This window comes from Felis catus, chromosome D1 (assembly GCF_018350175.1).
Source record: "Felis catus isolate Fca126 chromosome D1, F.catus_Fca126_mat1.0, whole genome shotgun sequence".
Lineage (NCBI taxonomy): Eukaryota > Metazoa > Chordata > Mammalia > Carnivora > Felidae > Felis > Felis catus.
This window is the reverse complement of record NC_058377.1, coordinates 77,809,229-77,826,272: the sequence shown is the minus strand read 5'-3', so window position 1 is coordinate 77,826,272 and position 17,044 is coordinate 77,809,229.

Below are 17,044 nucleotides of genomic sequence, written 5' to 3'. Positions count from 1 at the left end.
ATGTGGAGAAACTACAACTCTCTGTGGGAAAATAAAATGATACAGTCACTTTGGAAAAAAGTTCTGATTGTTCCTCCTATTCTCTGCCGGACAGTAGGTGCCTAACATTGGTGAGCACTTTGCTACATCTTGTCATAAAGATGCAAGAAGTTTGTTTTTCTTTTGGATAAAGCCAATTAGCAAACACAGCTGACCTATGTCTTGCCTCTAATGTCATGTAGTACTTTTCCACTAGCTTACCCCCAGCCCTAAAAACCTATGCCAGACTTTGTTCCACTGGAGTTGAGGTCAGACTGAGTTCTGTCCTCTCTCCTTTTTGTTACATTCTTGAATGGTCATCTTTGCCCGTTTAACTTTGATCCAATTTTTGCTTTGACACGGGGTAACTGTTACACATTCTTTCAAGAATCAGCTTAAACGTCACTGTTGTTTAGGAAGTCCTAATTACCTTGGGCTACCTTCTCATGCAAGTATTAGGTTGTCTTCCTTCTAAACTTCCACAACATTTGGTAGGTACACACTCCAAATAAAACATTTTTCTTTTTGGTCACCTGTCTCATCTTCCAGAACGAGAGTTCCTTGATATGCAAATATGTCTTGCATCTTTGTATCCCAAGCTTCTAGAACAACCTTTAGACCATAAAGGACATCAATTAATAGTGGTTAGATGAGGGGCAGCTGGGTGGCTCAGTCGGTTGAGCGTCCAACTTCGGCTCAGGTCATGATCTTGTGGTCCGTGAGTTTGAGCCCTGTGTCAGGCTTTGTACTGACAGCTCAGAGCCTGGAAGCCTGTTTTGAATTCTGTGTACCCCCCTCTCTCTGCCCCTCCCCAACTTGTGCTCTGTCTCACTCTGTCTCTCAAAAATAAATAAATTAAAAAAAACCTAGATAGTGGTTAGATGAATTAATAATCAAAAGAACAAAGATATCAGGTTCAGATCTTGCCATAACATGATGCTGAGCAAAGCATGGTCAGTAGGCTACTTACTACTTACTTAATGTCTAAAGTATCTGAAGCAGTCATACAGAGCACATTATCTGATAAGTGTAATCCACAAAAATCTATACTGAGCAAGTGAGAAAAGAATATCCCTCTTCCTCCTGGAATATATTTCATTTTATGTCCTCTACTAGTTTCTAGCCTCTGGGGATCTCAAATATCCCCATACCCACTCTGCTAAAACATTTATGACAAACCTAAAGATGTTATGTTTTTTTCTTTTGGATAGGGAATAACCATATTCCTGAACTCAGCTATTTGAGCTAAAAATGTAGGGAGCTGAATGTGAGAATATTGTGAGCTTCATGGCAACCTTGACAGTGTTTTCCCAAAAAGGAGGACAACAACCTTGTGCTTTTAATACCTCAAGGCCTGTACATGCAATGGAAAAACAGACTTCAAGGTTTATAGAGCACATCGTATTCACCACATGCCTGAGGAACACAGCTACAATTTCTTTGGTGCTAATAAGGGAAAACACATTAAGCTAACCATTCTGCAAGCATTATTTTATTTAAATACCAATTCTATACTTTAGATTCTGTAATTATTTTCACTGGCCAACCTCATCTTGTTGAAATCTCCCTTTGCCCCTTTGTCCCAGCCACACGACCTTCGTTCTGTGCGTGAAGTCCCTGTCTCGGAGCTTCTTGAAACTAGCTGTTTCTTTCATCTGAATTCTTTTCCCTGCAAGACTCTGCTTGGCCAGTTCTTTCTCATCTTTCAGGTGTCAACTTAAATCTCATCTTCTCAGAGAGGCTTTTCTTGACTATTGAAGCTTAAAGCTGCTGTCTGCCTCACCCCAGTCACTCTCTACCACTACCTCTTGACTTATTTTCCATATAGTAGCAGTTCTCAGAAGGTACTCTGCAGTCTTATGGGGACCTCTAAGACCCTTTTAGGGGCTCCCTGAGGAGAAAATATTTTCATAATAATACTAAGATGTCATTTGCCTTCTCTGCTGTATTGAGATTTGCACTGATGCTGCAAAACCAATGGTAGATAAGATCTTCAGTGCCTCGGTAGGAATCAAGGCATTGACACCGAACTGCACTAATGGTCATTGTATTCTTCCACACCATGCAGTCAGTCACAGGACACACAAACACAAAAATCAAAACAAAAAATCAAAAAAGTCACTTAAGAACATCATTAATGGGGTGCCTGGGTGGCTCAGTCGGTTAAGCGGCTGACTTCGGCTCAGGTCATGATCTCGCGGTCCGTGAGTTCGAGCCCCGCATTGGGCTCTGTGCTGACCGCTCAGAGCCTGGAGCCTGTTTTGGATTCTGTGTCTCCCTCTCTCTCTGATCCTCCCCCATTCATGCTCTGTCTCTCTCTGTCTCAAAAATAAATAAACGTTAAAAAAATTAAAAAAAAGAACATCATTAATAAAGCAGTAAAATGTATTAATTTTATTAAACCTCTACTTTTTTTTTAATGTTTATTCATTTCTGAGAGAGAGAGAGAGAGCACACACACACAACAGGGGGAGGGGCAGAGGATCCAAAGCAGGCTCTACACTGACAGCATAGAGCCTGATACAGGGCTCGAACTCATGAACCATGGGATCATGACCTGAGCTGACGTCAGATGCTTAACCAACTGAGCCACCCAGGAGCCCCTAAACCTCTACTCTTAAATACACACTTTTTCAACATTCTATGTGATGAAATGGGAAGTACTTGCAAAGCACTTTTGATGCATCGCACAATATAATGATAATCTCAAAGGAATGCACTCGTGTGACCACATTGAGAACAGAATTAACTATTTCGTTTTTCATGGAACAGAATTTCCATTTAAAAGAACAACTGAGAAACTTGAGTACTTAGCAAATATTTTTAAACAATAAGAAAAAGTGAGCCTGTCGCTGTAAGGAAAACAACTGACAATATTTGTTGCCAGTAATCAAATGTAAGATTTCTGGGAAAATGAGACTTTGAGAAAATTTGCACCTTTAGGAGCTTCACGGCTTTCAAATACTTACGACTTCTCTGATGAGAGCTGTAGTACTGTCAACAAATGTGAGCGTTTTCATATTATATAATGAAATATGCCCATACCGGGGACATGCACTCACCTCAGTGAACCAGTGTTTTCCAAATGATCAATGTGATGCACGACGTTACAAAATCATGAATAGATGATAGATCCTTTCAGAGTGCTAGACTGATGGCTTTTATCGTAACAGCGTATGAAAAGTTCATTGATACGATTTCCAATTCTACATTACCATTAACCTCTAAGAAGTTACCACTTCTTATCACCAGCTTCCATTCTGCTGTATGTTTTTAATTATTGTTCATTGTCTATACCCATCCATCAGGTAGTTAGCCTTGAGAGGAGGATCTAACTCTGGCTTGTTATTGATGTCTTCTGTGCCAAAAAGAGGGGTACATACTAGGTGCTCAATAAATATTTGGTTGCATGAAAGAATCCCTATTTGAAAGATGAAGAAACTTAGTCTTGAAGACCTAAAATTATAGCATCACCAGGGTGGCTCAATTGGTTAAGCATCTGACTCTGGATTTCTGCTCAGGTCATGATCTCACAGTTCATGAGTTCAAGCCCAACGTCGGGCTCTGTACTGACAGTTGGAGCCTGCTTGGGATTCTCTCTCTCCTTCTCTTTCTGTCCTTTCCCCACCCTTGCATGCTCTCTCGCTCTCTCTCAAAATAAATAAACATTAAAAAAAAAAAGCCTTAAAGTTATGTACCCAAGGTCACAGATCTAGTAAGTAGCTAAAAGGGATTCAAATTAAGCTCTGTACAATTTTGAAGCTGATCTCCTTTTTTTTTTTTATAAATTTTTCTTTTCTTTTTTTTTTAATGTTTACCTACTTTTGAGAGACAGAGAGAGACAGAGCTCAAGAGGGGAAGGGCCAGAGAGAGGAGACACAGAATCCGAAGCAGGCTCCAGGCTCCGAGATGCCAGCACAGAGCCCGATGCGGGGCTCGAACCCACGGACTGCGAGATCATGACCAGAGCTGAAGTCGGACGCTCAACAGACTGAGCCACCCAGGCGCCCTTGAAGCTGATCTCTTAATTGAATCATTCCACCAAACTGCCTCTGCAGTGAGGCTGTGGAAGTGGTCTTGCCATATCCATATCTAGTTTTTACAACAAAGGACTTTCAGCCTTGGTGAACTCTTAGAGCACCTTAAGTTTGATGTGAAATCATTTTATTTTATTTTCTAAAGATTTTTACATTTATTTCGTTTATTATTTGTTTTATTATTTTTTAAGTAAGTTCTACTCCCAGCATGGGGCTTGAACTCACAACCCTGAGATCAAGAGTCCACGACTGAGCCAGCCAAGCGCCCCGATGTGAAGTCATTTTAGAATTCTAAGGCACCTCAGAGAGTATCTAGTCCATCTTCTCGTAGACTTAGCTGGGGCCACAGTCAGTTATTCACGTAGCCGAGAAACAGCCCCCGAGCTTCCATCCATACCCATTAGGGCAACAGATGCGGAAGCAATGCCATAGACGTCACATGAAGCAGTTTTCATTTCTCCTACCTCATGCCCAGTTCTTTCTTTTCTAAAACCCCAGATAGTGAAGAAAGGAACAAAACAAAAACGGAAACAAACAAAAAAAACCCCACAAAAATCGGAGGGCTGGCCTCCTAAGTTGAGGGCTTTAATTTTCTGACCACAGCAAAAATTTTTCCATAGCTGACAACTAGGTCACACAGCGTTTAGAGGTGTGCCTTGATGAATGACCCCCAGCCACACCAGGCAGGCCCCACAATATCAAAGATTGCAGCGTCTGAAGTGGGAGTACATTCTGGCAATTCCAGCACTTGCTAGAGGCACAGACTGCAAGTCTTTGGAGAATAAGGCCCCATGGAAAGGCCTTGCCAGGTCTGTCTTGTGATTTAATTACTTTTCCTTGACGTATGACACTTAAACCAACAACAAAAACACTCCATTAGTAAATCATTTCATATGCTGCAAAGCAAATGTGACTGAAACTGTCACTCAAGAATATGTTCATATGTGTGTTCACAGGTAACATAGCTGGGTAGTTGGCGAATAACAAAAGAGGCCGTGCCTCCTACACTTTGCTCTAATAGTGCTCAAGGTCATACTTCTCTGACACAAGCCCAGTGCGCAGCAAAATTCCCTTGATCGATATTATTCTGAAGCGTTGAGTGGTTACTTAGAGTGGTAAGCTTACCAGCTTCTAGCACAGAGCAGATGATCGATAAATAACCTTTGAATGACTAATTTTCCATAATGTCAGTATGTATTTTATGCATTTACCATGAGTATGGTTCCTCTAATCTGGAAACATTGTGGTTGTATGGAAGACCAAACAAATCCTGCTGTCTGCAGCAGAGAAGGTTAAATTTGTAAATCATGGATGTTTCCATATACTTCTGTTGGTAAAGATGATATTTTACCTTCAGAGAGATCTTATATCCACATCACAGCTGTCAGAAGAAAATGGTGGCTTAGCCTACAGTCCAACTACAAAATATAAAACAGTAACACCTACCTCTTCCTGAAGAAATTCAAACACATTATCATTTGGTGGGGTGAGGACGATATTAAAGAAGCCAGATACTTAAATTGAGGGAGTTATTAATACAAGGTTTAAAATTATCCCAATTAATGCACTTGTTAACTATTTTCCCTTACCTTGATAATATTCATTTCTGAATTTCAATCTATGTTATATTCAGATACTAGCACAAAATAATTGCTTAATAAATTTTGTTGAATTAATCTGATACAGTGATTCCCAAAGTATAGTCCAAAGACTCCCAGAGTTGTGATGTCCTGGAGCACACACACCAACTGTCAAGTTTTTGACAATTTTAGCACTCCTTTGTTAAATATAACCATTACTTAAATTAAATCGTAAAAACATAGGGGTGCCTGGGTGGCTCAGTTGGTTAAGCATCCGACTTTGGCTCAGGTCATGATCTCGCAGTTCATGAGTTCGAGCCCCACATGGGGCTCTGTGCCGACAGCCGGGAGACTGCAGCCTGCACCGATTCTGTGTCTCCCTCTCTCTCTGCCCCTCCCCTGCTCACACTCTGTCTCTCAAAAATAAATAAACATTAAATGTTTTTTTTAATTTAAAAAACATACAATTAAACACGTTATATTAAAATAAAGGTAGTAAATGCTCAAAACCCATCATTGCCTAAATATCTTACTACATTTGACTATTTCTAGGCTTTCAAGGTTATTTCTATCGATTGTATTTACGTGGAAGAAATATTATATAGTGGTGTTCGCTATGCATTTATTCCAAACTCTGTGGTATCGGCCATGTTAAGAATATTTACACCAGGAAAATTGGCAAATGGTGCACATTGGGCTTCTCTTTCCTCCGTGGTGGGTTGGGTGCAACACTTCTGAGAATTCCCAAGACTCTTCCAGGTGGTCTACCAAGTCTCCCCTTTTAATGTGAGAGGCCACATTTTCTCCATATATGTCAACTAAAACATATTAAAACATTGAATGCAAAAGCGGATGAGTTCAACTGTAGGCCAGACACTAATTTTCAAAAAATGTAAAACTATGCCCTTCTAATTTTTCTTTTTTCACAAAAATGTACTGTTAACATGCACATTTTTATACCTCTTTTTAAATGGATGAATAAGTATTTTTACTCTTAGTTTTAAATTCTAATATGGTAAATATTGATATAGTACACAAAAACAAAAGCTCTTTGGCATCCTTAATAATTTTTTTTTCTTGCCATAAACGGGTGTAAGATAAAAAGTTTGAGAACCATTGATTTAATGGAGTAGTAAATCCCATATCTTGCTTGTTTGACTTAGTGCGGTCAACCTAGAAAAGCACGCCTGTACTCCTATGCTTATGTGAACCTGGGAAATGAATTCTTGACCTCTTCAAATCTTCATTTCACCATTTGCAAAAAACAGCGCTAAACAAGATGATCTCGATGAACCCCCCCTTTTTTTAGCTCTTAGGTTCTGTAACTATGAGAATTATAAATGAGCTTTGCTCCTAGTTCGAAGGCAGTAGAAACGCTGTGCTTTGTCGTACTTTTCATACCTCCAACCCAAATCATCACTGTTTTTAATAATCTTTTCACCTAAGCTCCTGCCCCCCAAAGAATTTAACATTCGATTACATCATTCTAATTACAGAAGTCACTACGTCCAATTGTCAAAAAATCAGACCAGTCTTGGACTACAGTGTATGCCATGTAGCAGGCATAACGAAATGCCACAACAAAATAACACGGCTTCCTGTCACTCCATGGGTCCAAATTCAGTAAAGCAACCATTGTGGGGGCTCTGCTTTGCATCTCCCCACAGCAGCATAGAAAACTAAAAGACACGTGCTGCCTGAGTATTTTTTCCCTGCAAATAATCACGAATGAGTATTTACTAGGCATCCTAAGAATCTGCTGAATGATCAATTTCACGCAAGTCCGCATCAGCTTTGCCGAGGAAATCACTGCGGAAAATGCAAATGGTATATGCAATAAAAGGCCCTTGCCAAGTGCACCAAGACAGCAGCCGTCGCTTTCGTATCACATCTGCGTCTCCCTCCGGTTCCCTGGCGCATCCGCCAGCCAGAGCGAGAGGTGAAATCGCTTCCCAGTCGGCTGGAAATTCAACTTCCCTCTCAACAGCAAACGACCAGAAAAAGCAAGCCCTCCCGGCGCGAGGCCTCGCGGGGAACTGCAGGGCCGAGGGCGCGCGTGGGTGACCGGCACCGCGGGGCGCGCCCGCCCCCTTATCTCGGGCGGTGGGCTGATCGGGGCCCCGCGGGGGCCCGGCCGGGAGGCGGGCGCGGAATCGCGGCTGCGCCAAAATGGCTGCCAGCATCTAGCTGTCGGGAGGGGCGCTGCTCCGGGCCCCGGGTGGGCTGCCCTCCCCTAAGCGGCTCAGGGCGCCCCAGCCCGCGCGGCCCGGGAGCGTCCGCTTGCAGCCGCGGCGGAGGCGCCTCCCAGACGACCCGTATTTACCACTACCCTTCCCGAGGCCAAGGCCAGGCGCCCGCCACGCCTTCAGTTAAGTCTGCGGAGGGTCACCCCCCGCACCGCCCTCCACTACGCGACACGTGCGGCACGGCATCGCCATGGCAACCGCCTCTTCTCCCGCTCTCTTATTATTGAACATCTGAGGCACAGGGCGTCCCTGAACTTGTTACTGCACTAGTTAATGCGGTCCTCCGAGGGCTTAGTTTCCTAACTATTGTTCTTTGAGCAACCGACTGCTTCCTGAAGCTGGAAAAACCTAGCGTGTGTTTCAAACGTTCTCCCCACCACTCCTGAGCCAAGCATGTCAGTGAATGAGAATTCTCCTCCAGGGATGCTCTGCAGAGTAGAATGGAAGGAACCAGCTCCCAGCCTAATTTACTGGCACTAACCTTGGAACCATTTTAACGTTTGGTGGCTTCCGTTTTAAGAAATGTAAACCATTAATGATTAAATACAGTATATTTATTATCTATTGATAGTTATATGACTACCTTCTCTCCCTCTCCCACCTATAATTACTGTGTGAAGATGAAATATTCTCTCTGGCTATGACTTATCAGTATGCCCAGTGAAATGGCATTCAGGGAAGTAAATTGATCAAACAATTATTCCTTTCAATTGTGAGTAATTGCAAATAATGACCCCAAAGGACAAAATTGTGTGTGCTCATTAACAATCAAAGAAATGTAAATTAAAATAGCAAAGGTATGCTGTTTAGTGAGCATTTTGTTTGTTTTTAATAATAGCCAATGCTGACAAGGGTGTGACAAAGCATTCATGTGGCTGGTGAGTGCGTAAATTGGTACAATCTTCTTGGAGACAATCTTTTCAAGAAATAATTAAGAGATTTGAACAAAATACAGCTACAAAATCGCTCATAGCAGGAATGCTTATAGTTGTTTTTTTTTTTATCCAGCTAAATGTAGCATAAAGGAATGGATAAATCAATACAATGATATACAGTGTATCTTTTTAAAATAAAATGAAAGAATACTTAATTTCTTGAAAGATAATTTTAATGATTTATAGCTAAGTGAAAAGTAGATATTAAATAGTGATAAATTTGATACTATTTTTATTTTCTCTTAATGTATTTAACAAGGAAAATGTTAACCATGATTATCTCTGGGTGGTAGAATTACAAATGACTGTATCTTGTTTCTTATTCTTTCTTTGACAGTGATAAGCATTATTTTCTATAACAATTTAAAAAAATTCAAAAACATGTTTTTTTTTTAATTGTGTCAACAGGTCCAACGGGTTTTTTAAAAATAAATATACATATTTATAATAATATAATTATAATCTATTTCCCCATAGATTGTAATTAAATAAATATATTTTCCTCAAAGGAAAGTGAAAATTTTAATAGAAAAGAGCTCTGGATCAATCACTCTGATCATTTGGTTTTTCCCTTCAGTTACCCAAGTACTTACATTTGGTTTGGAAAGGAAATATTTCTTTAATTCTTTACATCCACCAAAGGAAGTAAAAATGGGTGTCCATTGAAAACATAATGATATTAAGGAATACACTCAAAAACATTATAGTGTCATAAACCTTCATTAACTTTCATTTTGTTCTCATGCTCTGGCTGTAGAATTACAAATTGAAAAGCAGTTGTTGGTTTAAAGTGGAAATTTATGAGTAATGGCGAGAGGACAGACTTCAGTGCCAGACTTCTCCAAATGGAATTCTGCCAAACCACCTCCTCTATGGTCCCTGCACCCAGGCTCTGGGATAGTAGGGAATGGCCTGTCACCTCATTCACACATGACAGGTTGATCTTTCAGGGAAACTGCTCTCTTCCCACTCTGGTGAGAGTGATCCTGGCTGTTGTGAGGTAGTTTGTGGCAAACCTCCCAACAATAACCTCAAGGCACCTCATTTCTGAGGAAGGCTCCAGAAGAACCCGGACCCAATGGCTGCAATGAAATCAGGCCTCGTGAAGGCTTAAGAACTTCTCCCTTTGGATTATCCTGAAGAAAACAAGGTATAGACCTGGGCAGAGATAGAGCTATAAGAATGTTTGTCTTTATACTAGTTTATAACAGTAAAATTTGGGAATCCGCATAAATGTCCAGGAATCAGAGAAATTATATTATAGATGGATGATGAAACTGCCTGCAGCTGTTAAAATTAAAAATGGAGAAGAATATTTGATGATGCAGGACAATGCTCACACTGCAGTGTTAAGAGAAAAGAAAGACATGTTAAATATAGACCACGCGATGTAATCCAGTCTTTATAAAATACGTTACACATAATGTTTAATGTATTACATACAAAATTGAAAATTTAAGCTAAAAACTTATGGATTTCCAGTTTTGTTTCTTTTTCTGTTATCATCTTTAATAAATCCATTAATAATAAGCTATTAGTGATTAAGTAATTATTAGTAAGGCTTTAATGGAAGAACATATGTTTTATTAGAAGCCAGGGCACAGTTCTACAGGTTCTGGTGACTTTTCAGGTATGCGTTTTGTAGGCACCTGGAAACACTTTCAAAGCATACGTTTTGTTAGCTCAGCAATGAAAGGATGATACATCACTTGGGTCACATCACTCACTTCTGTTTATCTGAACTAAAGTTCTGGACCCTGTCTTTCTCTCCCACCTAATTGTTAGAGCAGATAAGACACCATTCACCTAAGGACATCTGTTTACAACACTGAAAAGATTAAATTAAACTAAAGATTACCCAGGCCCCAAGTAAGCACATCTATACACTCTTTTGTCCATATGTGCACTCTATTCCAGTTTGATATTCCATAAACCTATCATTTATAAATGGAGAAATGGTTGACCACATGACTCTCTGATGGAAAATCCATAAAGGCTAATCTTTCAGGATGCATGGCCAAGTTTTTCAGGCTTAAAAAGCCTTTGCTGCCTGCTCCCCCCCCCCCACCAGAGCCCAGCCATAGTGAGACTACGACAGCTAACACAACTGGAATCTTACGATGTACTGGATGTTGTTCTGATTCTGCCAGCAAACCTATAGGGTATTTTCTAGATGAAGAAACTGAGGCACAGAGAGTTTAAGTAATTTCATCATCCATATCTCCCATGATAATAAGCATTAGTTTATGAACCCAGGAAGCCTGCTCTCGCTCGTAACTGTGATACTACCACCCAGATAAATAGTTCACCAAAGAAGTCATTAGCTTCAATTAATCTCTGCCTTAGCCCAGCTGTTCCCTGTGTGGAGAGTCTTCCACTTAGCCAAATTCACACTCCTTTCAAATCACAGAGGCAATATATCTCCTTTGCAAAGTCTCCTCAATCATCTCAAGCAGACTAAAGGATTTTCCTCTATGCCCCCATGAGGACCTCGGTTATGGTTCTTAACACACTGCTGTGAGGCATATTTATTTACCTGCTTCTACCACCAATTTGCTAGCTCTTCAAAGCCAGGGTGTAAATCTCTGTTAATCTTTATACCTCCAGTGCCCCACATAGCATCTGACACATAAGAAGTTCATAATAATTAACGTATGTATGAATGATTATGAGGAGTACTATACAGTTCTGCTTACCTAAAACTAAGGTCTTCAATGTCCCACCATGAGAGCCACCACCTGTCCCTTAGAGTTGGTGCTATGTAGGTGAACACTGGACTGGTAGCTAGGGGACAAGAGAAATGCTAACTGTGCTCCAAAAGTGCCATCTTTGATGGGCTCTTAAATGTTAAATGTGGACCTATCCTTGCAAAGGGAAGGGAGAATATCAAAAGAGCCGCTTAAGATACTATCAGGTATTAATTTTGGCTATTTGCCAGCTGTTTTGTTAGGAAAGAGGGCCCCTTTTGAGGTGGGAGACAGGGTGGCTAAGTCTGATAGAGAACTTGGGCTCAGGATGTGGCCAAAAAGGTACACACCTTGATGAAGCTATGTAGTCAGCAACCTAAAAATATACCCAGGTCTGTCTACTTTGGGCAGTTCACACTTCTCCTATCTCCGAAGATTCACCAAGACAGGCATGAAACTCATTGTCTATCCATTTCAATGTTCTTGGGTAGTAAAACATTATTCTTGCTAGTTTCACTCACATAGAGACATATTTCTGTTTGAATCCTTCTTACTATCTGCACCATCTTTCTGCGGTGCCTGCATTTTTGCTAAGCTCTCTCAAATCTCTTTTGGAACAAACCTGGGAATAAATAAACACATAAGATGAAAATAAACATACCGTTGATTCACTTTAAGGGTCTGGTTTGAACTTTGCTTTGGGCTTCTAGGTTTATGTGTAACCACATAGCTCGAGGAAGGTAGGATATCCTCACAGATACCAAAAACAAATGCTTTGAAAAGAAGTGTCAAAATCCCAGAAGCCTTTTATCCACTCGTTTGGAGGAAAATAAAACCAATTTTACCTAAAATATTTCGTACAATCAAATTATACATATGGACGTTTGGCTATGTAGAGGTTCATTTGACCGTCACGGAAAAATTTGGCTCATGTTATAGTGCTATTGCATTTTAAACTATGAGTTCTTTTTGAAGTTTTGAAAAGTTCTCATAGATATCTAGTGACTCCTTGTGGAGTATTCTCTCTTCATGTAACAATTCACTGAAAAGTTTAGAAATCATAGAACATTAAGATTGAAGGGGCCGTGGAAGCATTCAATGATAACTCCCGTCCAGGTGGGGCGCTATCTGGCAATAACCATGAAAAAGGGTTGAACATCTCTGGTAACAAGAAGACATCTTTTGGATTATGGCCTCCTTTCCTCTATAATGGTGAAACAGATTTACAAACCAGGTTGCAATTTTCTTGGGATTTTGCCACAGAGGTAGCTATTTCAATAGGGCTCATAATGAAAACCAAAAAGGGAAAGAGGGGAATCAAACATTGGCTACAACCTGTGATTTTCATTGGAATTATGTTGGGAAACTGAATCCTCAAGACGGTTGGTCTCACTTAGTGGTCAAATAAACAATGTTCCAAGTGCAATGAGGTGTCTCTTAAAAAACAAAAATCTCACTTATTCTGAAATTTCACCATTACTTTATATTTTTGGGTTTTTAAAATAATATCCGACAATCTTGATAGTAAGAATTTGTCATTTGGGTCTCAATACCTAGTGTCTTGCCATGAAACTACACTACTTGTCTTTTGTGGAACAACTTTCTCCTACATTGTGTGTAGTCTATGTGGGATGGCAAAATTAGTTGCCAACTGACTACTTTTGAAGCCTCAGGATAGTCAGGTGGTTATCAGACCCAACCATCCAGTTTCCCCCCAAGACACAGAATCTGTGGTAAGTAAGCAAGAACCCAAAAGGCCCATTTGAGACTACTATTGCAGCATTGGTGCCCTACCGGAATATCTGAGTTGTGAGGCACCTCCTCACTGTATAATGCTATCTTGGGTCTTGACATGTTCCAAGTCTGGTTCTGGCATCCCTAATATCCTTCTAATACAGTCTCCTTTTTTAAGAAGTCAGCCAGATTCTAAAATTGATTGTGATGATGGTTGCACAATTCTGTGCATATACTAGAAAACATTTAATTATGTACTTTCATGGTTATTTGGTACATGAATTAGATCTCAATAAAGCTCTTATTTCTCCCATCCCCAAACAAAAATAGTTAGCTACAGCTGGTTTCCATTGCTTGAAACATAGCAAGATCTAACTCATATAATCTTCCTGTCAAAATGCATATATCTAAGCTGTAAAGGATTACACATTTTCAATTCTCTTTAACGTTGAGTTTACCGAGAAAAAGTAATGGCCACTAGTTTTGATAGGAGTTGATTAAGTCTTGCAAATACAGTGCTATTTTAAGAGGACAGGCCACAATAAAGCACCACATGGGTGAGATTTTAGATGTTCAGACCAGCACGGGACATTAAATAGTAGGAAGGTTAGAGACAGAGGTGTGGAATGTGTAATGGTCATCCATAGAAGAGGTAAGTTTTTCTGCCACTGGTCATAAATCTGAATTTATCTGAAGTCATAAACCTAGCACTAAGTTTATTATTCCTGTCCTGCAAATCATTTGTTATCCACCCCATTAGTTCTTTTTAAAAAATACTTATTTATTTTGAGAAAGAGAAAGAGAGAGCATAAGCAGGGGAGGGCCAGAGAGAGGGAGAGACAGAATCCCAAGCAGGTTCCATGCTGTCAGCACAGACCCCAATGTGGGGCTCAAACTCATGAATCATGAGATCGTGACCTGGGCCGAAATTAAGAATTAGCACATAACCGACTGAGTCACTCAGGCACCCCCCCCCCATTACTTCTAATAACAAGTGTAATAAACCAAATTCCAGATCCAGCAAAATCAGCAAAAGTAGGCCAAGACCAAGACATATTTTAATTAAATATGCAAAATACAGTGCTAAAGAAAAAAATCTTAAAGGCAGCAAGACAAAAGAAGTCACTAACTCATAAGGGAAAATTCACAAAGCTAGCTGGAGATTTTTCGATAGAAACTTGGCAAGCCAGAGGGCATGGAATGATATATTCAAAGTGCTGAATGGGAAAAATCTGCAACCAAGAATACTCTATCCAGCAAGGCTATCATTCAGAATAGAAAAAGATAAAGACTTTTCCAGTTAAACAAAACCCAAAGGAGTTTGTGACCACTAAACCAGCCCTGCAAGAAATATTGAAGGGAACTCTTTGAGTAGAAAAGAGAGATCAAAAGTGACAATATAAAAGCAGTAAAATGAATATATCTCTAAAAATCACTCAAGGTACTCACACCAAAAAAGGACACAAAATATAATAATTTATACATAAAATGTGGGTAAGGAAAGGAGAAAAGAATGGGTTCAAACATGAATGGCCAGCAACTTAATAGAGACTGTACTGAACCATTTATCAAAACCCACTAATAAACATGCAAAGAATAAAGAGAAAAAATCTAAATATATCACTAAAGAAAATCAGCAAAACTTTAAAGAAAGACAAAAAAATGATCAAAGAAAATCTCCAGAAACAACCACAAAATAAATAATAAAACAGCAATAAATACAAATCTATCAATAATTACTTTGAATGTAAGTGGACTAAATGCTCCAATCAAAAGACATACAGTGTCAGAATGAATTAAAAAAAAAAAACTAAGACCCATTTATATGCTGCCTGGAAGAGACTCATTTTAGACTAAAGACATGTACAGATTGAAAATGAGGGGATCGATGAGGTGCCTGGGTGGCTCAGTCAGTTAAGCATCTGACTTTTGATTTTGGCTCAGGTCATGATCTCACCGTTTGTGGGTTCAAGCCACATTTTAGGCTCTGTGCTGACAGTGCAGAGCCTGCTTGCGATTCTCTCTCCCTCTTCCTGCCCCCCCCCTCAGCTAAATAAACATTTTAAAAAAAGAAAATGAGGGGATGGAGAAACATCTATCATGAAAAATCGATGTCAAAAAAACGCTGGAGTAGCAATACATATATTGGACAAACTAAACTTAAAAACAAGGACTATAACAACAGAAAAAGAGGGGCACTATATAATCATAAAGGGGATAATCCAATAAGAAGATATAACAGCCATAAATATTTATGCACCCAAATATATAAAACAATTAATAACAAAAAAAAGAACTAATTGATATACAATAATAGTATGAGAATTTAACACCCCACTTACATCACTGGACAGATCATCTAAACAGAAAATATATAAGAAAACAATGGCTTTGAATGACAGATTTGACCAAATAGACCTAACAGATACATTTAGAACATTTCATTCTAAAAGAGCAGAATACACATTCTTTTCAAGTACACGTGGAACATTCTCCAGAGTCACATATTAGGTCACAAAATAGACCTCAACAAATACAAAAGGATTGAAATCAGACCATGCACCTTTTCTGACCACAATGGTATGAAATAAGAAGTCAACCACAAGAAAAAATCTGGAAAGACCACAAATACATGGATGTTAAACAACATACTACTACACAATGAATGGGTCAACCAGGAAATCAAAGAAGAAATTAAAAAAAAAAATACATGTGAACAACTAAAAATGAAAACACAATGGCTAAAGCCTTTGGGATGCAGCAAAAGTGGCTCAAAGAGGGAAGTATATAGCAATACAGGTCTATCTCAAGAAGCAAGAAAAATCTCAAATACACAATTTAACCTGACACCTAAAGGAAAAAGAAAAGGAACAACAAAACAAAGGCTAAAGCTAGCAAAAGGAAGGAAATAATAAATATTAGAACAGAAATATATGCTATAGAAACTAAAAAGAAATGTGGGGCGCCTGGGTGGAGCAGTCGGTTAAGCGTCCGACTTCAGCCAGGTCACGATCTCACGGTCCGTGAGTTCGAGCCCCGCGTCGGGCTCTGGGCTGATGGCTCAGAGCCTGGAGCTTGTTTCTGATTCTGTGTCTCCCTCTCTCTCTGCCCCTCCCCCGTTCATGCTCTGTCTCTCTGTCCCAAAAATAAATAAACGTTGGAAAAAAAAAAAAAAAAGAAATGCAACAGAAGAGATCAATGAAACTAGGAGCTTGTTCTTTGAAAAAATAATCAAGTTGATAAACCTCTAGCCAGACTTATTAAAAAGAAAAGAGAAAGGACTCAAATAAACAAAATCACAAATGAGAGAGGAGAAATAACAACTGGTTCCACAGAAATACAAACAGTTTGATTATGAAAAACTGTATGTGAACAAATTGGACAACCTGGAAAAAATGGATAAATTCCTACAAACATATGAGCTACCACAACTGAAACAGGAAGAAATAGAAAACTTGAACACACAGATAACCAGCAAAGAAATGGAATCAGTAATCAAAAAACTCCCAGCAGGGGCACCTGGGTGACTCAGTCGGTTAAGTGTTCGACTTCAGCTTAGGGCATGATCTCACAGCTTGTGAGTTCGAGCCCCACGTCAGGCTCTGTACTGACAGCTCAAAGCCTGGAGCCTGCCTAGGACTCTGTGTCTCCCTCTCTCTCTGCCCCTCCCCTGCTCTTGCTTTATCTCTCTCTCTGTCTCTGTCTCTGTCTCTCTCTCTCTCTCAAAAATAAACACTAAAAAAAAAACAAAAAAACAAAAAAAAAAAACAAAAAAACTCCAACAAACAAAAGTCCAGGACCAGATGG